Raw genomic sequence first — 26,877 nt, 5'->3', positions numbered from 1 at the left:
CTTTCCCTCTTCCTAGCTGCCGTGGCATCCACATATTACATCACACAAATACGTTTTAAGTTCTTTGTAGCAAAGGCCTTTCTTTCCCTTGTGTTTGTAGAACAGAGTACTGGCACTTCACTGATATGACTAGGTGCTACTACTGTGCAACTAAATACATGAATGAAGGGCTAAACTCTGCTCTTACAGCGATTGGTAAATGGAGCTGCTTCAAATTTGGGTAATGTTTTAATACCTTCATATTTTCAGCTGAAGGTATAATTTGCTTCCTATAAAATATAAGCTGTTTAAGGGCTGATGTAGCCTCCAGGATAATTATTTACTCTGGTCTTCAAATCCAGAAATTTGTGTGAACCTTGATTCTTTTGATGTCTGTTACACTCAGACCACACATAGAATATCATAAGCATAATGACAGTTATTCAGTTAAATCATGACATAATAAGACATACCAGTTTGCATAGGACACAGTAGTTTTGGACTAGATTGCGTGTTTTCTAGAATGGGAAGAGACAGCAAATAAGAATATCAGACTAATTAGAAGCAACTTCAGAAATAACTCAATTAGAATTGCATCAACAGCATTTCTGTGCATTTTTCAGCTACTCTGAGCTTGAAATACAAGACAACCAAACTTCTGCAAATCAGCCACAATTTACATTTTTTCACTTTATAGTTCAAAAGAAAATTCAGGTCAAATATATCATATTGACATATGTGATTGATACTAACAATGATACCAAAGACATGGAATATGTCATGTTTTTCCACAGTATGCCCCACTGTGTTATAGACTGCTTCTTCTTGATCTCTCTTATATTTCTAATAGCAAGGATTGCATTTTCATTCAGAATCATCTAACATTACTATAGTTGTATCATTTGTGAGCAATTGTTCTTTGGATCATGCCCAGAGAACTAGTGATTTGAATTTCTATTCTTTCTATTTAAAACAGTTGATCCATAGGGCAGAAGAGTCTTTACAAGACAACTTATGTTTTCATCCTCTGAATAAATTGTTCTCTGTTTATTTCAATTGTGGGTGGCTATTTTTAATAGACATTTTCTACTAAAGTTCTCTCTACCAATTGTGCGTCAGTACCTCGAATACCTTACAGTCCTTTCCAGATTGGGGGGATTTACACAGAGCTGTACATTACAGGTTGTCTTCCCAGCTGCTGATATACAGCACATAATATTTTATTGCAGAGGTGACAAATGTATAACGTTGTATACTGATTCACATAGATTCCTTCCATTATGTAAACTCATTTGTGTGAGGTGCAAACTCATTAATACTTTACAGTTTTACTCTTATATGTATAATTATAACTAGGCCAAATTCCCCTGCCTTAATTGCATTTACGTGAGAAACTTAAGTTAGGAACTTAGTAATGCTAAGTTCTCTCAAATCAGTCCAGACCTGATGCACTCTGGCAATGTCTCTATCATTCCATTTATTTTACAGGGAACACAGAGAACTTAAACTCTAAAATTAGACACTTCAATTAAGTGCCTTAAATGGTGTGAATCAGGCTTAAATTGCCATCTTTGTTTCTTTGAAATCCTTCCTTAGTGGAAGAAAATTGACTTGACACGAATGGTATGGTTTACAATATAGAATTTAAAAAGGGTTGTAATATTAAAGTTAAATTTGATTTTAGGATTCAGGACACTTGGGATGCCAAACAGAGTTTTTCACCTTTGTTTGTAAATAGAGCAAATCTTTATGGGCAAGTTGCAACAGATGAAAAAATAAAAGAACAACCACCACCACCCCACCCGCAAAACAAGTGAAGTTTATATTATTAAAACACAGAGGCAGTATTTCTGGTTGCTGAGAGTCTTCATGAATGTGCTGCTATGTTTTTCCCAAAAGACTTCCCGTCCCAGTTGGTGGTCCAGCAGCTTTTTCAGGAGGAACAACACTTAAGAATGGGTTCTTCAGTTACTCCTATCATCACACATTATATTGCAAGGGTCAATTTTTTTTTACCTCATTTTTCTAGTTGAACACTGTCATTACAGGGTCCCCTCTGTAGTTCAGGAGGAGTAGGTAGGTGGAGACATTATTTATTTCTCATGATGAAGAAATATAATAATTTATAATTTTTTACATGAGTGCCTTTTGCAAGAGGAATAACAGACTATCATTTTGACTAGGAATTTTACATGCAGATGTGATTTGTGAGATGTCCTTTTTGCTCTCTGGCCTCACTAATTCATAGAAATCAATTTGGTCACATATAATTTGTAGTTTGGATTGTTCACTGCAGAAAAGTATAACTTGAGCTGTAAAAATGTGAGACATGTAACAATTCCTTCTTCTTTCCTTTCTTTGGAAAGGTGAATCAAATAGACAAAGAGCATCCTGACACTTCATGGTCTCAAAATGTAAATGAAGCACCAATGTGTTTTCAATAACCTGCACTGACATTAGATAGAAAATACCTGTAATTTCCTTCACAGAGAAATATTTAATTTATTTGAAGTAACAGTGTAGGGCTTTTTCATGTGATTTGCCATTTCTCTCAGAAAGTGATGATTACAAATTGTTCTGCTACTCCTACCATTTTAAAGGTGTTTTGTTTGTTTTCTTTTGGCTTCACCTTTGCTCCTGTGTTCTCATTTCATTTGTCACATTTTAAAGAATCCCATTAATCAGATGGAAGCTATATAAACATTGACTGCAATGAAAGCCAAATCCCATTTTTATGGCATCTAAGAGACTGTTTTCAAGAACCCACCTGCACAGGTGGGCTGGAATTAAAACAAAGGAGACCTTCTTTGCCATCATGCCACAGTGACCTACAGAGGATAAGATTCTTTATAAAGAGAAAGGGGACATTGGTTTGGGATACCTTTTGATAGAACTCAGTGCTATCCGCACCAGCTTACCCCTTGGTCACAGACATGAAAGGAATTTGTTCACTCACTAAATACGGGGAACAATACCTCTGCCCAGTGAAGGTTTTGGGAGGATGCAGACCACCTAGTGATGCCTGACAAGGAGACCAGCCTGCCGACAGCAGAAAGGGATGACATAGTGGTCACACTCGGATGGAATATTCTGTGCATACAGGTGGAAAAGAAGCAGTAGCTACTACTCTGGCAGGTTTAGCAAGCATTGGGGCAGCACAACCAGCTGTGGCTAGATTGGCAGCAATTTCCATGGAAACAGCCTGAGAACCAAAAACTGTTAAAGCTCCTGTTTGAGCATCAAATATTCTCCAGACTAACTACAAGAGAGATTCTGCTTCTTCAAGTGCAGTCTGAACTACATGGGTGAAGACTCAGATATGATACGGAATGGCAGCTAAAAAAAGCCTGGTTTTGGAAGTTCTGAAAGATGATCTGAATTATCACTTTTAGGCACAACTGAAGATATCTTGCATTGTTGCTGTTTCCTTTGGTGCAGAACAAGTTGCTTGAAACTAGAGGTGTTTACATGAAATTGAAATAATCTTTGAATCTCTACCTAAATGACTGCACATCCCGTGAATAGCCAGATGGGAAGTAATTAAAACAAAATATTTAAGGTACACCTAAGGAAATAGGAAGATTAAACCTCCTCTTAATCAGGTAAGAGATTTAAATTATATGTCCAGGTCCTACCACTGACAGTACAAGTAAACTACTTTCTGAGATCAGTAGGATAAAACTGATTAGTCCTGAGTTTCCAGCAGACACAGTCTTCTTAATTGATCTCTTGTGTAACACAATATTTCAGAGAATGAAATTATCATCTATGTGTACAAACACATTTAATAGAACCAACTGTGCTCACTGAAATGCCTAATGCTCTCAAAATTGGAGGGTACCACAGAAGTGGTACCTATGGAAATTTGAGACAGTCCTCTTGTAAGTGTGTGAGAAAGGGTGGATCTTACTGTATCTGAATAAAAGACTTCTCATATCCCTCCGCTATTTATCAATTTAGCCTTCTCTGTCACTAGGTTGTCACAGATCCACTGCTATGAACACAGGTACACGTGAATGAACATTTTTCTGGCTGTGAGTCACAGGTCTGTTGAATGAAGAGAGTTTGATTCAGTTCCAAGGGGGTGGAAAGGAACAGAGAAAGTGTGTAATTGAGTCTGAGGCATCTCTCCTTGTTCTGAGGGAGGAAAAGATGCAGAAGGAAAAGCAAGAAGGATACCTTTTGATAGAACAGGCTGATGAATCTAACCTCAGTTTGGGGAAGACATTGGACTAAATCTTTGTGGAAAGTGTTTGCAGGCAATTGAAGGACAAAAAGATGACTGAGAACAGCCAGGATGGATTTAGCAATAGAAAGCACAACCAATCAACTTTATTTGTTTTCCATGAGGAGCTAACTTGATCTATGGACAAGGAGACAGAGCAGCAGATGTTGTTTGCCTTGACTCCAGTAAGATTCTCATCATGGCACTCCATGTTGCTAAGTTGAAGAGATATATTTTGGATAGATAAGAGTATAAGATAAATGGAAAATTGCTGGATGGTTGGCCTGAAGGGCTAGTGGTCAGAGGTTCAAAGTCCAACTGGCACCTGGGTACCAGTAGCACTACTTGGTGGTTGATACTGTTTAAATTCTTCCTTAATTACCAGCAGAATCAAATACGCATCCAACAGGCTGTCAAACAAGAGCAGATTGAAGGAGTGGCTCATATGCCAGAATATAGGGCTGTCATTCTGAGGGGCCTTCATAGGTTGGAAACATGGATCGACAGGAACTTAATTAATTTCAACAAGGACAAACCAAAGTCATGCACCAGGATTGTAATAACCCCATACAACAAAACAGACAGAGGACTGGCTCGCTAAATAGGAGCTATGGAGAAAAGGGTTTGGGAGTCCTGTTGAGCTAGCAGCTGGACAGTAATCACCAGTACGCTCTTGTGGTGCAGGAAGCTGCAAACTGGATTTTATTAACAGGTGGAGGGACAGAGTGTTCTCTTCTCCTTGCTTGTGTAGCATACTTTTTTATTCTAGTTAAAAGCTGTGGGAATATTAATAAAAACATGACCTGGATAAATGACAAAAGTGCTTTTCCAATCTGATTACTCAATAGAAAATACACCTTTAATTTGAACACTCTTCTTCTTCATTTATGGGTTTCTATTATTTTAGTAGATATTTATTTTTCACAGGCAGAAGACTGGTTAGGAAAGATTCTAACAAGCACAGCAAAAAAAGATAATTTTATCATAGCACCTCAGAAGATAGGTCAGAAGGTGTCATGAATGTCCCATTTCCTGCTCCTAGGGATGTCCCATCTCCTGCGTTGTGGAACTGGTTTTGCCTCAATGTTTGAGTCATTATCCTTTCAGTCTTTCACATAAGGCTTGTATGTTCCCACAGAAATTCAGGCAATTGCAAACTCTTTGGTGCATCTGTTGTTTTGACCTTTGTCTGGGCAAAGAAACAGAAGCCTCCTCTGACAGGAGAACCTCTCAGCATGGATGTGAAAGCAGACAGAAAAGCTTTCAAAATAAACCCCAGTTATATATCCTTCATATATTTCAATGCTAAAAGGAAATGGTTCCTTCCAAAGTTTGCATCTCCCCAAGGAATGCAGTTGATCCATCACCTACAAGAAGATCAGCTCCCGGGTCTCAGAGTTGTATCCAACATTTAGTCAAGTTAGTGGCCAGGTTCATCAGTACCCTTACCACAGTCAGAGTCCCTGTTACACTGAGTACCAACTTTTCCAATACTATCTTCACAATATAGTGGCTCTCTGATCCTACTACTATCTTTAACACTCCTTCATTTCATTACATGTTGGTTATATTCTCCTTCATTAATTTATCTTTAAATGCTGTATAAGCTGGGGTCATAGCTATGGCTTAGTAGAGTACAAAGAAGCAATTGAAGTAGTCAGGAAATAGGATGAGATTCAGGTAGGAGTACCTTCTAGAAACACCCATGAGCACCTTGGTGTAGCAATCATCTACACTGATCTTGGTCAATCCTTTCTGTATCCAGTAAATACCAACAGATGCTTTATAATGTATGTTAATACACTTAATGTTACTCAGCATCAAAAGAAAGGGGAGAGTAGAAACAAAGCATTTCTATACACAATAGCTGATAATTATCCATAACAAAATTTTAGTAGAGATTACCCGAAAAAGGCAATAGCAGCTGAAATTCTGTCCCATGGTGAAGATCGAACTATTTTTTCATCCCCATCCAGTTTTTGGATTCAGTATATTCTATCAATGCACAGCTGAAAGATTAACTCTATAAATAGCACAAGAAGAAGGAATACTTACAACATTTTCCTCCCCTCTCTCATGGCCCAGTTCAAGGCTTGTGACAATGATCCAAACTGAGGTGCGCAAGGCTAAAACCTTCTTTTTATTGTTTCTTGATTGGGAAAGAAGAGAGAACATGGATGGAGAAATTTAAAGGTATTTGTGAAATAAAGGTTTTAGGCAAAAGATGAAGACCCTCTGTTTCACATGAAGTCTGGAAGGAAAAAAATAAGAAAAATTTTCAGCATATTTCACTTCTTTCTACTTGTCAAACTACAAGATAAAATCTCTGGATTCCCGAAGTCTGTTTGTAGGAGAAAAAATTGATGCATCAGACAGACATACCTAATATTTTTAGAGAAACAAATGCTATAAAGGCATAAAGTTACTTTGGCTGATGCATTCAAGTACCTCACTTTTCCAGTATAGTTCTTGGTAGGCTCCTGGGAGTAAAAAAAAAAAAATGAAAAGTACCTATCACACAAGAAAATAGAAAATCTATAGGACATTTTAGCTATGATTTCCTTAGAAATTAGAGATTAACATTTCTATATGAATTTTGCAGTATTTAACAGTTCTTCTCCAGCTGTTCATTAGGTCTATGAGTCATGGCAGTCATTAGTACTTCCCAGCTTAACAATATGACTCTAAGTATATGCATGTTTACCTCATGTTTTTTATCCTAACATTTCACGTGAAACAGTTTTCCTCCCATGGAAACTTTGCAGACCTCTTTCCTCTGCCTGACTTTTTACTCCCTGACTGGGCTTCTAGTTCTACATAGGGTATTTGTGGAAACAGACTTTGAATTTTCTACTGTAATGTGGACCTTCAGTCCTAAGAAAAAATTGTGACTCTGCCAACTCTTTCAGCTATGCCTCTGCTGCACTGGCCACAAAAGTTTTGGTGGAGCTAAGCTCACCTCTCCTTACCCAACTTTAAACAATCTTGAAACTAGAAAATCTATATGAATGTTATCAGACAGGACAGTCTACATGACCAATGAAGTCTTGGTTCAGCCTCATGTAATTTTAGACATTTATGCAAAGATTCTGCTCATTAAATGTTCCCTTCAAAGCTGTGTAGAGCTTTAGGGCCTCGGTGGAGTGAATCAATATTTTGCAGGCACCTCTCTCTTTGCATTGACTATAGAGGAGGAATTTAAAGTCCTGCATAAATTTAATGAGAAGGAAATTGAGATAAAGTATAGTGTCTGAAAGTTAGGTTATTTTAAACATATGCCCTTGGTATAGACATTTATTTTAATAACTTCTTTTACATAACATTTATTTTAAAATAGCTCGCTGAACAAACACCCCAAATAAATCTGTCTTTGGAGAGATGCAAACACTAGCACTCACTTAGAATGGTATCAAGAAGAGGTTTATGGACTAAAGAGTGATCTCAGTCGAACTTGTTGGCATTTTAAAAGCTCAGTTGTTGTCATCCTCCATCTCCTACATGGTATAACACGAATGAAATTAAGACATACTTAGAATAACAAAAGTGGTGCCATGTTAGATTTCCAAGATCAGGAAATACTATGTAGCAAGAATTCTTAAATCCCATAGAGGAAGATAAAGCTTCTGTTGAGCAGAAAGTAATATTCATCTTCACTTGTTTTTTTTCTTTGGTGGGAAAAGGGAAAAAGGGAGGGAGGGAGGAAGGAAGGAAGGAAGGAGGGAAGGAAGGAGGGAAGGAGGGAAGGAAGGAGGGAAAGAAGGAGGGAAAGAAGGAGGGAAGGAAGGAGGGAAGGAAGGAGGGAAGGAGGGAAGGAAGGAAGGAAAGAAGGAAGGAAGGGAGGAAGGAAATAGTTGTTTAAAAAATCTAGCAGAATAGATGGGCTGGAGAGAAATTATATTTCTTAAGACAACAGCCTTCCAAACATTTCCGTGTATTATTCTTGCTCCCAATGCATTACTGAGATGATTTTTCCAAAATGAAAATCACTGAAATTGACATTAGAAAAACCAGCTACACAGAATAATAACCAGCAGCTAAGCTACTGGGTTCTGAATAAGGATTTCTAATTCTCCATAAGCTTTTCTCAAATTCCTCTTAATATGGCCAAAGACATTCACAAATTGGAAAAGCTTCAGCTAATAGAATATAGCTTATAGGCTTAGCACGAGAAAGAGCCAGCACAGCTTCACAAAACTCCCTCAGGGCACTCTCAGGAGTCTGAAGTGACCAAAGACGGTGGCTTCTCAGATGCTCTTGTCTTTAATAGGTAAATCCAATATTAGTTCATCATCCTTCTAAAAGTGTTTATGAATCATCTGGCAGCTTCATTGCTCAAAAAGCCCAGAATTTTTGAAGCAAAGTGGATTTCTAGTTGAACCACATATAAGAAAATTTGCAACAACTTGAATGAGAAAAATTAATTTCTCACATGCATAAATAATAAACAGTGTATTCCACAGACTAGTGGGTTTGGGAGCATAGGATATGTTGCATTTTGGAGTACTCTATATGTCCTTGCAGACACTAGTTTCAGTTTTACAGCTGTGTAGCTCTATTGTCAAGGGAACTATCATGCTGTTATTGTTGTACAATTTAATTTTTCAGTCCAGATAAAGTATTATCTAGTAATGAACCCTGTTACACAGATGCAGTCATTTATATTACAAATGGTGATAATAATTTCTGTCTGTGAGGCACTTTTACATCATGCAAGGTATTGCACTCTCACAGGATTAAGCATGCTCTCTGTTCCAAATCACTGGCTAACATAATTTATGACATGGGGTTCCTTTTTGCTCTATTCAGCATCTTCAAACCCCTTTATCTGTTTAGAAGATACTGGTATGTTTTGTTCTGTATATTGCTCTTCCCTCCCAGTTTTTCTAATTTTCTTTGTCTTCTAATTCACATCAGTTATTTCAATATGATTACAAAGAGATGGAAACCAAGTGGGGAAAAAAAAAATCCACAGAACAGAGTAATTGTGGTTTAGCTTCTTTTTCTGTGGAAATGCTCTGGCATCAGATAACATCCTGAATTACCACCTACTGTCTGCTGGGTTTGTGCTTTGTTTTTAAGCATTCATTCTGACAAACACACTTTTTTCATGCAAGGCCTTGATCCTGCTGAGAGTTGTCTTGACAATGGGTTGTCCAAAATTCCCTGTAGGGCAGGAAGCTAAACCCCTGAGCCAACAAAAGGAAAATGAGGATGTACATACAGTTATCACTTGTACTCCCACTGTTTCAATGGAAAACTCATGTTCTCCAAAGGTACAAACAAAATTGAATCCGGTGAGGAAGCAGAACTCAAGCTGGTTGGTAATTTGCACCACATGCAAAACAATGTAGTAGCTTCATGCGTCTACAGGTGCCTTGAAACCATGACTCAGAGTGGGATCAGCCACTGTGCTCATCTCTGTTTAAATGTACACAAGTATAGACAAAACAAAGACATTGTTAACTACAAGTCCTTTTCTATATTCCTGTGCTGAGGGATGCAGCTCTGTGTGGCCCAATGCTCAGTTCCAATGAAGCCCAGCTACAAAACCTGGGGATAAATGTCAGAGCAAATTGTTTTATTGGGAGAAAGAGATGTGAGGAAGTGCGTAGTGTCATGTAAGATAAAGAAGCTAGAACTGCAAACTCATACCAGCTTGAGGATCTAAGAGGAAAACATCAAGATGGAGAGCTGGTGGTTTAAATCCTAAAAGAAAAAACAGGGAGTGATAAGACACTAAAACAGCAATATCAAGGGTCTACCCTTTTCCACAGAGCAGTGGGGTCTGACCATTTACCCCCTCGCTGATCCCTGCCTGGCCTGCAAACACTCACAGGGCTTCTTATTAGGGCTTATGAGCACATGAAAGCTCAGACTAAGAGCTTGATAAGTGTAGCTATTTATCGCATGTATTAGCTAATAAACTGCTTCTGTGGTCTTTTAGGCTGTGTATGAAGCAATTGAGCACATGGTAAAAGCTGCCTGAACAAAATGATCCAGGGAGAGTTAAAACAATATTGGAAAAATTTTGCGGTTTACAGGATTTTGTCTGTTTTTTCCATTTCAAGGGAGTGGGCTTAGCCATTCATGTAACCACAATTTGGGAAGTCACTGTTAGCTTCTGTTTTCTATACTAACCTCTGACAGGTCAGATGGGAATAGTAACCAACAGAGGAAAAAAAGAACCAACCCCGTCCACTAGAAGGTTTCACTATCGTCTTTTATTTTTTATCATTTCCTACAGCATGACAAAAGAACCAAATTTGGCAGCTCTTCTTCCACCATAATTCCAACCTTCTATATTTCTGACATATCCGTCATTGTCCTTATCCGGGTCTAAAACTATTAAACTTTATATAGAGTTCACAGATAGGAACAAAGATTCTAACTTGGAAATGTGTACTCCACGGGGAAACAGGGGAAATATAAATGAAATGACACCTGCAAAGGTGTTCTTCCAGAAAATGAAGGGAAATATACAAATTATTAATTTTTGCTGGTTATCTTTGAAAAGCCCATGAAATGTAAAAGAAAATAAAATTATTTTCAGCATGATTTCTATCTTGATGTACTTAAAGGAATCATGAGAGGAATAAAGCCAAACCTTACTTAACCACCAGAAGCCCTTCAGGGCTGTTTAGCAGCAGATTACTGCTAAACTCTGAGGAACTTATTTAACACTCAGACTCTTCATTAGAAGAGCATTTGTTTTATTTATATTTTTGCTCAGGAAAGAGAGAAATAGCAGTGGGAGATGGAGGTGGTAGATGAAAAGAAAAATCATCTTGTCTGGATGAACCTTTGAAAATTCTTAGGCTAAGTTGTGGAAGACAACAGAAAATGTTACTTCAGGTAAAAAAGTAAAGCATATTGTGTTTTCTTCAGTTTACTGTAGTGGAAAATATGATGGAGAGGATGTGCTGTGGAATGAAATTGCATACTACCTGCTTTGAGTGTAGGAAATGCAAATGGAAAAAATAAAATGTAATAATGTCTCTCTTCAAAAAGTTAGATGAGAGAAAACCTGTCTGCTGCGATTTTTTTCTCGGATCTTTATGTGGTTTGACATTTCTAGCCAGACTAGCAGGAACCAGCTGCACAACACTGGGAGCTACACTAACAAAGATTGCTCTCCTGTAGAGCCGAACTATCAAGACAAGCTTCTTAACATTTCTGGCATGAAACAGAGACCTTTGCTAAGATTGCTCTAGAGCCTAGACAGAGAAAGGGCTGACACAAGCAGGCTTCCTTTAAACGGTTCTGAAATGCACTGTGCTCTCCTATGTTTGGGCTTTCACACTGTAAACAAGACAGTTACATCTTTGATTTTAGCACCTCTGATACTCCAGGCATGGTTGAAACATCCCTACTTCTGATAAGGGATTTCACACCTCACCTCAGCACTTCTTGTTTCCTCTTTCATGCCCCCTCCATGAACAGGAGCATTTCAAATTCTGCCTTCAAACTAACACAAAACGTCTGTGTGTGTTAGAGCTAGCCAGAAGAGCAAATGCATTTTTTTTTAAATTTCGTGATAAAAAGATACTTAACGGTTCAACTCTACTGTGATTTCATTCAACTCACAGCAGAAGGCATGCTATAGGGTGGATGCTGGGATCTGATATGATCACATTGAATATGCAATGGATAAAATATGGATCCAGAGTCAGAGATTGCATGGGAGAATCACCTCACTCAGAGAAAGCCCACAGCAGCATGGAGAGAGCACAGTAGCCCCATTTTTCTCACTATCTTATCTGTCTACAGGCAGTGTGCAACAAGAGTTAAAGGAGTCTTTTCTATTTGTCTGGTGACCTGGAGTGACTTCAGTACTTTAGGTCTGTCTAGTAGTTAGGGTAACATAACCTCACAGACAGCATCCCAGTCACAAAAGAGCTTTACATGACCATTGTGAAGTCTTCCTGATTCCTGTGCTTTTCAATGACAAAAGCCTATTTGGTCCTACAAAGACTGCACATTTTTGCACGACTACAGCACTGTAGGTCTTACGTCCTTTAACACAAAGATTTCTGCAGTATGGGCCTTTTATAAATAGATGGAGAACTCCATTTTAGTTCCATTCCTGGGTTTGGATCTTTCTATTCTTTCATAAAAATAACTCTGGTGAATTACATGAGGAAACTGTACCTTGTATGTCAAGAAATACGGTTCAAACCATTTGTTTCATGAGGCTACGGGTATCAACATCATCCTCATATCACTTGCAAATAAGACATTATTACGTACTTTTGAAATTTAACATAGATCTGGAATAATGTAAGAAGTTTGCTTCCCTTAGGAAAGGTTCTAGGGATTTTGGTGCTGGAGCTGAACATAAAATTGCAGAGTTTTTTTACTAATATAATGTTCTGCATCACTCCTTATTGTCAGATGAGTATTTTATAGAAATTTCTTTCTCCAGACAGTGTGATATCCTGAGACTGCTTTAAGATGCTTTGTTGTCAGATTTTTAAATAGAGATGTACAGAGAAAACACTTTTTGAAAACAATACCCTAGAAATTTAAAATCAATGTTTTCCTTGATTGCATGTCTACCCAGGAGAAATGTTCTAGTTCATGTACAGGCTATTAGGTTCAAACCATAAATGACTGGATGAAATTCAGTGTATCAGAAGAAGTGGCAATTCAGAGTAGATGATGCTTATGGCTTAAAATTTATTTAATTGTTTTGAAGTGGTGGGTGGCGGGGAGAAGTGATCTAGATAAATTTATAACATGCAGGTTTTGAGGTATTTTAAAGGGAAAGAGAGAAATCTCAAGTCTGGAATTACATGCTTCTCTAAGAAATCTGTTTGGTTTGTCAAACTAACAGTGCATTTCTACATATTTTTGAAGTCCAAGAATAGGAGCTGAAAACTTGGGTGCTGATTCAGCAAGGTACTTAAGAATGAGCTCAGCTTTAAAATTGCTCTAATCAAAGACAACATTCCTGGTGTTACTGTCTGATTTTAGAAAGGAAATTTGCAACTAATGAAAAGATGCCAGAATGAAACAAATGAAGGCTGTCATCTCTTTCTGTGCAGAAAAAAATGACACAAGTAGCAAGGCAAGCTTTTTTAAGCCTTTTCTGCCTGCCCCATGCTCATCAACCCTACCTCCATATGTCTAAACTTAATTTTATTCCTGATGCAGTCCTTAAAATGCTTAGCAACAATTTTAGTTAGCACAAGCAATGGTAACACTATATCGACACCAATTTGAACTAATAATGCAAAAAGGAGTTTGTAGCTCTAGCCAGTCCTGTTAACTAGCCAGTCCCCTTAAACAGTTCTTTTTTTTACTCTTCTTGTCACAAATTGAACTTGTTGTCCACAGTTTCCACATTAGCAACACCTCAGTGTGATGTCTGTTACCTTTTCTCTCCCTCTGAACATGTCAGGATATTTGCTTGACTGGCGGGTTTAATTATAAGTAGCTGCAGCATGATAGGATCAAGGGCACAAAGGTGACAAAGAGAAATGAGATTTGTTGTGGATTATTGGATGCCTTCAGTATCATTGTAAGCCTCCAAAGGTGTTAGGCTGTGAAACAAAGGTTTTCTTGGTGGAAATTTTTTGGAAGAGGTGTTCTGGTTTCTTAGCCAGCAAACTGTTTTCATAAATAAAAATGAGTAGTTTAACTGAGAAATAAACTTATATTCCACCACAATTCCCTGCTCTTGGCATTGATAAACTTATGAGTAACAAGTATCGCTTTGTAATGCAACACTGAAAAGAAAATTATTCTTTCTGTTATAATATGGGAAACAACTTTGGTGGAGATTGGTTGGTTGGTTCTTTTTCAGGACATGTTTTCCAAAGTGTCCTGCCATGATGAACAACATCCAGCAAGATCTTACCAGGTTTCTATTAAGACTTGTGCTCTCATCCAGCAATAGAACAGGACTGAGATTCACACTTAAATTCTCACATGGGACACAGGGAGGCTGCCCTAAATTACAATCCCTAATCCACAACACTGCAGAATTTCATAGTCTCCTCAGAAACCAGTTCCTGCAAGGAGGATTCAGGGATGGGTGAGGATAGGAATGAGAGCCAGACTCAGCTCTGCTCTCCCAGCTTTCTGACAGTGGCTGGAAGATGCATGGGCAAGAACATGGCAGCAAAACAAGAAGAGAGTAATTCTTCCTGGATATTTGCCTTGTTTGGGGAAATTAGTACTTACAGGATTTAGTTTAATTTGCCTAACTTTTGAAGTGTGAATAATTTTTTTTTTCAATTATGTTCTAGATAAATAAGTTTGAAAATTTCCACTGCAACATTTAAAAAAGATCTTCCTTATGTTTAAGTTTGTAGACTGAAAAAAGCATCCGTAGCTCTTCTGTTTTCAGTTTTGTATCTCCCCTCAGCTGTTTCTTTCCAAGTTGAAAAGTCTGAATCTATTTAGCCTTTCTTTTATGTCTCATCATACATGTTGTCCTTCTCTGCACCTTTTTTATGCCTGCTATATCCTTCTTGAGTAACAACAGTAAGTACCCAATATATGGAATGCTAACATCTTACACTATAGTACTACGATATTTTCCAAGCATTCTGTTTGATCACAATTTTTTATTCCCAGGTTTATTATTCTGTGGGTATTTATGTGTTTCTTTTCTCTGTGCATGTATATTACCTTGCACTTATTAACACTGAATTTCATTTCTCATTTCATGCTTCTGTAACTCAGTGTCATAGATTGTCCAGCAAAACTTTAGGCAGATTTAGTTTTTAATATGATGACAAATTTTGTGTCAGCAGGAAATTTTTTCACCACATTAATTTCCCATTCTTTCCCATCATTTATGAATATGTGGAGTAGCACAAGCTCTAGAAAAGTTCCCTGGGTGAAAATATAAATGATAGACCATTCCTTTACCTTTGCAGTATCTTTTTGGAAGTTCATTAATTTAATTGTAATCCAATAATTCTATATGTACCAGTTCCCTTTTATCCTTTGCTTTTTCACTGCTCCAAAGGATCTAACAGATCTCTAATACATAACAACCATATAGATTTTTCAACATTTCGTACTTATTATTACTATTCCTGTTTTATCATAAATTCTGTCAGTTTTCCTACTGTAGAAATCAGATTTGCTGAACTGTATTTTTCTGAAACCTCTCTTCAAAATTGACTAAACGTTCTGTATCTTCTGATACAAAGCTTGAGTTTAAAAGTTAGATATATGTTTTTATGCTTTCGTAAATAATTTCAGCAGTTATGATGTATGGTAGAAGTTTGTTCTATATAACTCTTCTGATAGTCTCTCATTTTGCAAAAGGTGGTCAGATTTGTACCTGAGATGAGACTCTTTTTAAAATCTCTCCACAGCGAAAATGGGGCATAACAGCAAAACATATTTTTTTTACCATTTTTGTTTGTTTGATTGATTGATTGTTTTCTTCTTCTCCCTTTTACAGATGGATCATTTCCACTCCTGACTCACTCTCTGGTTGAGTCCCTGCTTTGATGCATTTTAAAAAATTCCTATTTTGAGTTTTTCTGCCTTCAGCAAGTGTCTTCGAAATCAAGGACATTGCTGACTTACGTCACTACCATTCTACATGTCATGTGTTGTTTTCTGTTCTTTTTTACATTTCTCTTTGGACAACAGAGGTAACACAAATACTTACTTTTCATCTGAACCGTCAACTATTGCCTGACAGTATGGTGAAGGGACTATATTGGCCTCTTGGAGGAAATCTCTTTATAGAAAATGTAGGGAGGTTTGGGAGACAGAATTCCTTTAAGGGGAAATTAGCTTCCTGGCATTATCTGGCATGCCAAAATAGTGCAACTCCACACCATTCCTGGTACTGCAACACACTGGAAAATATAGTTTGTTTCAAACAGTAAGTTTAACCTTTGAGTAGAGGTATTAAATACTGCATGAAATATGAGCTACTGAGTGACATTTGCCTAAAATGTCACCTTATAGAAGTTCTGGATTAGAACTGAATCTTAAAAGAGAGCATGGAAAACTCTCCGTTAAACTAACAGTCATATTTGTTACTATTTTTCCTAGTTTTTCATTACAAGTGTTTTTTGTGGGTGATATTTTTGGGGAAAGCACTAATTAGTCAAGAGGTAGTAGTCTCTGAACTGACTTCAGCTAGGCACAGAACCATCAGAAGGAACAGACCTAAACAGAGGAAAAAAGGCTCGTCCTCACATTTCTTGCAGCAGACAATACCTGGCCCCTGTCCAATATGGCGATGGTCTTTTCAGTTTACTTTTCATTGTTGAATCTTGTCATAGAATCATAAAATCACAGAATAATAGAATAATTTCAGTTGAAAGGGTCCTTCATCTAGACCAATCCCCCTGCAATGAACAGGAACATCTTCAACCAGATCAGGTTGTTCAGAGCCCCATCCAGCCCAGTCTTGAATGTCTCCAGAGAGGAGGCATCCAGCTCTTCTCTGGGCAACCTGTCCCAATGTTTTACTACACTCATTGTAAAAAATTTCTTCCTCATGTCTAGCCTGAATCTCCCATCTTTTATTTTAAAACCATTACCTCTTGTCCCATCTTCTCCTTTTCTGTTTAATTTGTCTTACCTTTCTCATTCATACTCAGCGATAAGTACCAAAACCAGAGACCAAAGACAAGTGAGAAACAAATACTGTCTTCCACCTCCAGGCCTGCATGAAATTTCACTCTTTTCTCAGATTTCAACATCTTGTATATCCATATCTAACGAAATGCCAGCATAGCACTTCATATTTCTAAAAAATTATAAGGACTTTACTCAATTTATAAAATGTATTGTTGTATGTGGAAAATGGTTATTCCAAACAAAGAAACTCTGAGTGATCACAGCAGGATGGCCTACAACACATGAGGATAAACACAGGACCTTACAAGTATTCCATGTGAAGCAAGCAAGCAAGTGGGGATGGTGACTGGAACTGAGCATTTACAAGAGATACACAAAATTTCTTTGGGGTTTGAAACTAGATCTGCCACATTTCCAGTGAGTCACCTGGCACTATAGGAATGCTGTCCTCCAGTAGATCTCTCTCCCTCATTGCAATCACACATTCCAGCTTGATCCCCCACAAAAGGAAAAGTTTCTTAAAGGATCCTCAACAACTCTTCAGCTTTCTTGGCAAATGCCAGTAGTTGTCCTGACTAGGGGAACAGGAGACCTCCACTCAGGAATACAGACTCTAGGTTTATCTCAGGAAGTTGTATAGTAGCTCATGCTAATGTCTTTACTTCAGCAAGGTATGATTTTGGACCTTCCACCCATTGCTGATGCAGCAGTCATAGTGACAGCAATATGGACTGAAAATGCATTAGGAACAACAAGTTTTAAACTGTGCAGTTATGCACAGTCCCATTTCTGCTTTGTCTTCTGCTAACACAGCTACACAGTTGACATAACTAATTTGCCACTGCAAGGCTCTTTAATCTGCTATACTGATCACATTTCAGAGATGTGTTTTTGGAATTAACTCCTCTTGCATTTGTAAGAAGCCTAAATTGATTGTAATCAAAGCACTTGACATTTTAGATCACTAGGTGATAACTATTTTATTGTACTGGGTTTTTCCCCATTTCAAAACCAGAAAACAGATACACGCATTTTTTTTCCTCCAGATTACACAGAACTCTTCAAATGTGTGTTCTCAGAAAATCATAGGTCATATTCTTTCTTTCAACAGGATTTTCAAAGCAGATGCATACAAACAGCCTGTGTAACAAACACCTTCATTTTCTTCCCCATATACTCATTCTCTCAAGTAGATGCAAATCGCAGCATATGAGGTCATGGCCACCTTTCCAAGGCTGATGGATCACCTCCTGAGAATAACACTCAATACAAAGCTGCCTACTTAAATGATACAAGCCATCTACAATGAAGACTGGAAATGCCAGCTGCAGAGATTGATGGCTGTTCTGTGTAATCACTGCAAAACACAGATCACACTGTTAATATGGCCAAATATTCTACTAGCTGATGAACTACCGTTATCTAGGATACATCATGGGAAATGTCCAGGGGAGGGTGTAATTTATAAAAAATTGCTCCTCTGTCTGAGAAACCAATCACACTAGTAAAGGAAGTCTGTGGTAGTTTAACCCTGCACGCAGCTCAGCACCGCACGGGTGCTCACTCACGCCCACCACCCACTGGGATGAGGGAGAGAATAAGAAGAGCAAGAGTGAGAAAACTTGTGGGTTGAGATAAACACAGTGGCACAGTGGTACACACAAGCAAAGCAAAATCAGGAATTTATGCACTACTTCCCATTGTCGAACAGGTGTTTAGCCATTTCCAGGAAAGTAGGGCTTCATCACAAATAATGGTCATTTGGGAAGACAAGTGCCCTAACCTGAATGTCCCCTCTCTTTCTTCCATCTTTATTGCTGAGTGTGATGTCATATGGCATGGGATATCGTTTTTGTCAGTTTGAGTCAGCTGTCCCATCTGTATCTCCTCCCAGTTTCTTACCCACCCTCAGTCCACTTGATGTCAGAGCAGCATGAGAAACAGAGAAGGTGTTGATGCTGTGTAAGCACTGCTCAGCAATAGCTAAAACATATGTTTGTTATTAACACCATTTTGGCCACCAATCCAAAACACAGCATCACGTGAGTTGCTATAAAGAAAATGAACTCTAACACAGCAAAAAACAGTGCAATTCCCACCCCTTATTCCATGCCATAGGGCAGTGTGGGACCTGTGCATGACATTAAGTGATCAAGAAGGATCAGTTAGGATAACAGGGAGTGCAGAAAGATTATCAGCCATCCCTCTGGTAGCACAGCTGGGGTCTGGCTTTGTCTACAATATCTGACAAATGTATTTTCAAATAATAGCTCTCACATTTAAAGAAACATCTGGAAAAGTTTTGTAAACTGTGTTGCAAGTGACTGAACCTGCTGACAGATTCAGACCCTTTGAAGGACATCTGTCGGAATCAAGTTCCCCTCCGGTGCATTTTCATTTTGTGGCCAAAGAAGCTCCCTCCCATAGTTGCTCCTGTATGGGATGCAGTTTACAATTGTTTCCCTTTTGTAAAGAGATACGATTATTTCATTTCAGCAAGGAGACTGCACCCAGCAGTACCTTATCTGATGAAGCTGCAAGGTCTGTGACTAGTTTAGAGCATTTATCTTTTCCATGTTTACTTATTTTGTCTAATATTGGCTGTTTTGTAAACTGAGGCATATAAACTTAGTTCTTGAATCTTCATCCAGACTCACAGTTGTTGAATGCCCTAAATCCACAACAAATAGTGGGGTTCGGAAGACTTAAAACTGCTGCTTCAGTCCTGGCAGTACAATGACATTGTATACACATTACTCACTGTTAACCCTGAAGGAGGGGAAAACAAGAAAAAAGGGAAAAAAAAAAAAAGAAGACAACTTTAATAAAGAAAGAAACTTCCAGCAGCCCTATGCATAAGAGGAAGTACCAAAGGTGATCCATGTGATACAGGCACTGTAGAGTTTTTAAAAAAATGCAATAGAAATTAGATTTGCATCTTTCTGAAGAAGAACAGTTAGATATCTAAGGGGAATAAACACAAGTGATGCTGTTAAATATTAATAACATGGAAATGAAAATTATTTTTCTAACATAATAGAATCAAATATACATTGAAACAGGTTTATTTTGCAGAACATAGATTTTAGCATAAAATACTAACAGTGACACTTCAAGAAAAAGATATATACACCTAAGAAGGGGAAAAGAGGAAAAAAGAGACTACAAAAATATAAAGGAAGCCTAAGACATGTAGTAACACAGACTGGCTTTTCGGTTTCATTCATGTTCCAGTATTCTGGACTATTAAACAAGAGCTCATGCACGGGGTAACTTCCTTAAAAGAGCCAAGGTACACTTTTTGGTTTTTTTAATTACAGATTTCCAGTGTATAACTGTGTTTTTCTCCCAGTAAATACCTCCGCTCTTAGCCCTCTCAGTGAGAGCTGTAAGAGGAAGCAATACAAGTCTCAATCATTATTCAAATATCATGTTTGCTCCATATGTTAATTTCATTTTAAAAGCAGTGTTAGAGCCTTTGTAGTGACAACATTTTAAGGGATGGCCTGAATTTTACAGACAATCTGAATTTGAAGCAGAGTACAAATTTTGTACTTTTGAAAACCAAAGATTTCCAAGACAATCCTGCATATATTATTCAGAGTGCTTTGAATCTATTAGGACACGCTTCATTTTATCTAGAAACTTAATTTGTCACAAAGTTCCTGAACTGCAAAGGAAAAAAAAAAAACAGCATAAATGTTCAGCTTCTCTCTTACTCATATCAATGTTAGCATCATCTCTAGTCAATTAAAATTTTTTAAAATACATCCATTGAATTTTTTTAAAAAATCTTCCCAGGATGTGCCAGAAACTCTTGTATCAAGATACATCTTCAGAGTTTTAAAACTTTGAGATGCAGGTACTGACAGAAGGAGAAACTGGTTAAAACCAAGTTTATCACGTGCCTCCTATAACACGCCTTCAGTCAAATTTTCCAGAAAGGAAAGATGAAAAATACCTTTTTTAGAAGCAAAACTAGTTTTGCAAAATGAAATAAGGGCTCTTGGCGTTTTCTCAAAGTGTTGCTAACACTTGCTGCTCTCGTTTTTGTCACACACAAACAAGCACACAACCTCCCATAATTCATTAGTACCCCAGTGACAGTCCTGGCAGCCAGACCCCCAAGAACTCATTCAACTATGTTGTTCACCTTCTGCTCAGCCTTATGCTTCTTGGCGCTTCTGGCAGTGGCTTCCACCACATCAGCTCAACCACCAAATTCAAATTTAAATGGGGATGGATGGACCCATTGGTGACAGCTGCTCTGGCATGTGCTCTCTTGAGTCATATGGTAGAATCACTTAGTGCCTCCCATTAGAGTGAGGCTGCGTCTATCCCTGGCTGCCCAAATGTTTATTAGTTCCTTCAGCTTACCCCAGAAGAAGAGTATTTAGTTTATCCATTGGCTTTACTTAGGTCAATAATTATCAGCAATGATGAATGTGCATGAGCTGGCACTGTGCACTTGCAGCCCAGAAAGCCAACCATATCCTGGGCTGCGTCAAAAGAAGTGTGACCAGTAGGTCAAGAGAAGTGAGTCTGTCCCTCTACTCAGCTCTGTTGAGACCCGCCCCCCCCACCTAGAGTACTGTGTTCAGCTCTAGAGTCCCTAACATAAGAAGGACATGAATCTGGTGAAGTAAGTCCAGAGAAGGCCCATGAAGCACCTCTCCTGTGAGGACAGGCTGAGAGAGTTGGGATTGTTCAGCCTGGAGAAGAGAAGGCTCCGAGGACATCTTGTAGCAACCTTCCAGTACCTACAGGGGACCTACAAGAAAGCTGGAGAGGGGCTTTTTACAAGGGCATGCAGTGATAGGACAAGGGTTAATAGCTTTAAACAGAAGGAGGTTAGATTTAGATTAGATATAAGGAAGAAATTCTTCACCATGAGGGTGGTGAGGCACTGGAACAGGTTGCCCAAAGAAGTGGTGGATGCCCCATCCCTGAAGTGTTCAAGGTCAGGCTGGACAGGGCTTTGAGCAACCTGGTCTAGTGGATGGTGTCACTGCCCACGGCAGGGGTTTTGGTAAGAGTATAAGAAGTAAGACATATCTCAGCAATACAGTCAAGAGGAAAAACAGATTCATCACTTCTGATTTGGATGATATGGGATTTGCTCACTGCTCAGTACATAGGTTGAAGAACCAAACAAGAGAGTTTGCATTTTCTAGCTTTACTTTTATCTTTATCTCTTGATCATTATTTATCTGTGTTGTGTGTTACCATGGATGGTGACTGCCCAGCAGTGTTTGATAGACTGAAATTTGTGGATTTAGGTACTTTGAAGTAATCTGCAGATTTAATTCCTGAAGTATCACCTTAGCATTAAACCCTCTAGTATCCCTAGAATACTAATTATACTGTGAAATCTCTTTAGTGATAGACCCTGTCCTGGTATCTTATAAACAACAAGGCTTAAAAAATCCTTGTGAGGTAGATTTCATCACATTTTAAATAGTTATATAAACTGGACTGCAAAGAGATCAAGTTCCTTGCCCGGTGCTGTGCTGTGAATCAATGATAGACTCAGCAATGTACCTGAAATGACCTATAGCAGTTTCCTTTCTTTTAAATGACAGGCTGTATTTTCTCAGATAAAAAATGATGAGATACACAGGTCTTTGAAACAGAAATTAACAATACTTGGAATTACGCAGACATTCTTTTCTTATGAATCTGTACAATGTTTCACAATTAGGCAGTTTCCTGATGGGAAATTTCTAGTTCTTTTTGCAAAGTTTGAAACTTTCATGGACCATTGGCCTATTTTGTTATTTTAGCTCTTATTCTTGTTTAAAATAAATAAATAAAGCTAGAAGAACGTTTGAGCTTGTGCTCATTGTTTTGCCACACTACTTTAAAGGCCTGGCCTGGAAGTTGAAAATTGAAATCTTTAAACATGTATTTTTTCAAAGGTAGTGATTACGAACAAATTGGTTTGGGAGAGAAAGAGAAATAGTGATTCATTATAAGGAATGCAGGAGAAACTGCTGCCCCAGAAAAAAATGTAGGTAATTGTTTCTTTCAGTCGTTGTTAATAAAATGGAAGTACTGTTTTACAGAACAGCAAGAGAAGAAGTACTGTCAGAAATCTCTCTTTAGTCGAGACATCAATATAATGCATTAAAACACATTCTTCATTCAGATCCCATTCTTTTCCTCCATTAGGATCAGCACTATTTTTAGACTCTGACTGCCTCAGCAAGCAATTATTTTAAGGGAAATAGCTGTTACAAAATCGAGATGCAAAGTCTAGAGTGGTTTTAGCAAAGTATTAAACAGTGCAGTTCTATGATGGTGAAGAAGCCCCTTCACTTCATACAAAACAAGCAAAATAGTCAAAAACAGCCTTAGCAGTGAAGCTACTCAGCTTCTTAAGCACTGAGTGTTTGTTTCATATCCCTCGATGATATTTGTCAGCCAGCTTCTGTTATGCAGTGTAACAAGTGGTAGGAACCTGGTTTTGCACAACAGACTCAAGTTCTCTTGCAGCTCAAGTGACTGGGAGCTGTAAATGCAATGGCTCCTCATTTGCCTGCCACCTCGTTGCTCCTGCACGTTTCCCAGCTGACTGCTAGCTTCATCAGCCCACCAGCACACCAGTGACTTCCAGTCACCACGAGAAGCATGTTCAACACATCCGTAAACACTATTAGGATGATTCCCAGGTATGTTCTCACCGTGTGATGTCCTTCTTGACTACAAGTGCTGCCTATAGGTGCTTGCTAGTCCTCCCCTAGCCGAGAGGTATGTTGGATCAACTAATGCATGGTCAGCTGCCTCTCTGAGTATTTTGTTACTACTTCATTCATAGTCAAATAGAAAATCTCAGTGAGCAAGTTAGGTTTTTCCCATGCGATACATGATGACCTTGTTTAGCAGCCAGAGCAGCACGAGGTCACAGATTTGATAAAACTTACTGTTTCCTAAGCCAGTAAAACTATCCTGCTACGACAAAAGCAAGCCTTAACCTTCACAGTACTGCTTAGCCTTGGCCTACATCACATACTTTATTTTACTCCACTGATCAGTCAGAATGCTGGCAACACAAACATCTACATACCTGCAATGCTGCGTATTTCGTAAGGACAGGGAACAAAGCCAATACCCATTACCAGAGCTATTGCTTAAATTGTGTTTCAAAAATAGTGACTCCTTGAAGTGGTAATCAGACATCTTGTTGGACTACAACACAGTTTTGTTCAGGGATATGTCATCTCCTCATAAAGCCTGCAGTTTCAACTTCGAGAAGAATATTGATTCCTGCCTCTGTAACTCCACTTTTCATGTCCTCTGCTCCAGAAATGAATCCGGACGGAGGAAGAAGGGAATTAACTCCCTGTGTCACTGTTCTGGGCTATTTTGAAGAATTTATGTGAGTTCTTAGAGAACAACTCTGCCTTTTACAAAGATTTGACTGGTTCCTGTCAGACTAGCTGGCCAGCATTGCAACATGGCACACAGCATACCAGCCGCTTACATGTATTGTGCATCTGAAGATAGATGCAGTTATGTGTAGTATAGGAGATATATCCAGGTAGATTAGTTTTGCTGCATGTCACAGACCTTTTTTTAATAGCAAATGGCAATTTCATTGTCTTATTTCTAAAGGATATCAAAGATCTAATAAATTTAAAGTATTTCAGTAATAAATGAGAATCCCACATATTTCCCACATATACCCACTCAGTAGTTCAAAAAAATGAGGAATGCTTTTATTGGTTTTAGGCCAATTTCACACATTTAAAAAAACCCTGAATTTCAACTTAGAGTCTTAGAGGGAAAAACAGGCTCCTGAGAATTTAATAACTGTTTTTCAAAAGACCTTAATGACTTAGGAGTCCAAGTCCCACTGACTTGCAGTGAAAATTATGCTCTCGTTGGACTTGGAGGTTTTTAAAAATTAAGACAAATGTTCCTAAATTACTGGGGCACTTTTGAAAAGTTTTCCTTAAATCACTGTTGTGAAATACTGCACATAAATCAGATCAGAATTATGTTCTACATGCTTGCTTCTCCTTGATAAGAAAAAGATTTTACCTTTCTCTTTCCACTGCTACAAACATCACGTGTGAGCATAACTTAAAGGCTGTAGGCTTTTATTCTCATTATTTGCTTGTGGTTTAAGTGAATTATAAAGGAGAAAAATGTTGTCAACAATTCAGTTCACAGAACCCCTAGAGTTACCCTTTGCAACATTTTAAACCTAGCATTAAAGCAAATAGTCTAGCCTTAATAAAAGAAAGATTATGGATGTTATAGTACATTAATTATTGAGGAAAAATATTCCAGCCAAGATAAATCAGAGAAGCACTGAAAATCATCCTCTTATTCTACTTCTATCTGTTAAGTCAGCTTAGATCAAACAAGGTGATTTTAGTCTTTGATCAAAGATTTGTTTCTTTTAAGATATAATTTTTGCCGAAATATTAACAAAAGCCTATCTAGCCTTTCAAGCTGGATAACACAGAGGATGTCACAAACAATGAGGATTTCACACATAACTCCTGTGTATCTGCTCTGAGGTAAACACGGCAGCCCTTCTGCTCATCAGCATCTAAGGTAGAACAGGTTCGACTTCTCAGTCATGCTGGTACCCCAGACAGAAAATTCATCTGACTGCAACAGGAAACAACAGGCTTGTCAGTGGTGTTAAAGCAGGAACACAAGATCCAACAAATTCAGACCTGTTTGATCTAGAAATTAAGTTACGTGTTTGGAGCCAAATCCTATCACTTTCATACAGGAAGAACAGAATCTTGTTCACATAATACACAAATTTCACAGACTTCCTGGGAGATACACTGCTAAGAAAGTCTGTACATGGCCAATAAGTGCTTTTGCCTCAGTTTACCCATCTGGAAGATTCATATTAGTAACATTTACATTCAAATCTGATTTTGTTAGTTTTGATAACAGAGAACCTGAGATGCAGATATTCAAATAAACATGAGATATTATTAGAGTTTCCCATTTCTGCCATTTAGTTAGGTGTTCTGATTACCGGTTCCCGATACTCACAAGTAGGCAGAGCACAACAGAATGGAAAAGAAGAGACACACAAAGCCATACCAAGATGACAGGCCAGAAAGCATAAATCTCAAATATACCTGATGAAAACACTTAGGCTTGGAGATATAATACTTCCTTTAAATCAGAATTCCCCAAGCTCTTTTTCCCTGCACTGCAATCCCAAGTGTACATTCCCGTCTGTGTCTCTTGCCTCATCAGCACAGTCACAAACCTGTGTCTCTGTCTCTGCACCATTCTATGGTTTTTGGTGTCAGCACCTCCCCTACAATCTCCTGGCACAATCAACACAAGCACCTGCAGCAGCTCTGCTGCAAAAGTTCAGGTGAGCTCTGGATTTTCTCCTCTTAAATAAGATATTTGTGTGATCCCTTGCTGGAAACTGCATAACAAGGAAAAGGTTTTGCCAAACCACAAAGGATGGCTTGGTTCTTCTCTGCAATTTTCCATTTGTATTTATACATTTTGTGTATATATATATATATATATGTATATATATATATACACAGTGTGCATATAGAGAGAGTATTTATATATATTTGCCTTTCATCTGAATGCCAAGCTTTGACATATTTAGATAAATACATCTTTACAGTATGTGCCCTACCTGGTCCACATACCCAGCAAAGTGATGTTCTCCCGTGCACAGCATAAAGTTCCTGCCAGCTTAAGGATGAAGCTCTCTGTCTGACTGAAATGTCAGGCACTATATTAAAAAGGTAGCAGATTGTGATGATAATGAAGTGCTGCAGCCTGTCGCTATGTTACCAACTGCTCTGAACTGACATGTCAGAAGGAACAGCAAGAAAACTGCCCAGAATCCCTGTTTGGATCCATTTCCCACGCCTACCACCAACTGAAGTACTTAAAATATTTACAGATATAGACAGCATGTTCCTTTATAAACAAAGCCTAAAATGATAAATAGCTAAATATAGTACCCCAGCAAGCCTGCTGTATAAAATCATCCTCCTGCCTTTCCAGTTTGCCTCAGATTGCATCCTGCACCCTCCAACAGAGAAAGATTGATTTGGGAATGGGCACTTCTCTGCCCATTCTCTGTCCCTTAAAGAGGCCAA

The 26,877-nt window shown here is 38.3% G+C and overlaps 1 long non-coding RNA gene across 1 annotated transcript in view; it reads right to left on the bottom strand.

Moving 5' to 3' along the window:
* Positions 1–26,637, bottom strand: part of LOC135575503 (uncharacterized) — a 36,760-nt gene extending 10,123 nt beyond the window's left edge. The window contains exons 1-2 of the long non-coding RNA XR_010466396.1: positions 26,406–26,637; positions 6,260–6,455 (exon numbers count right to left, since the gene is read on the bottom strand). This is a non-coding gene — a long non-coding RNA (uncharacterized LOC135575503). The remainder of the gene's footprint in view (positions 1–6,259; positions 6,456–26,405) is intronic.
* Between the last annotated feature and the right edge of the window lie 240 nt (positions 26,638–26,877).

Source organism: Columba livia, chromosome 1 (assembly GCF_036013475.1).
Source record: "Columba livia isolate bColLiv1 breed racing homer chromosome 1, bColLiv1.pat.W.v2, whole genome shotgun sequence".
Taxonomy (NCBI): Eukaryota; Metazoa; Chordata; class Aves; order Columbiformes; family Columbidae; genus Columba; species Columba livia.
The sequence above is the reverse complement of the archived record's forward strand: the minus strand, read 5'-3'. Positions and strand labels throughout refer to the sequence as shown.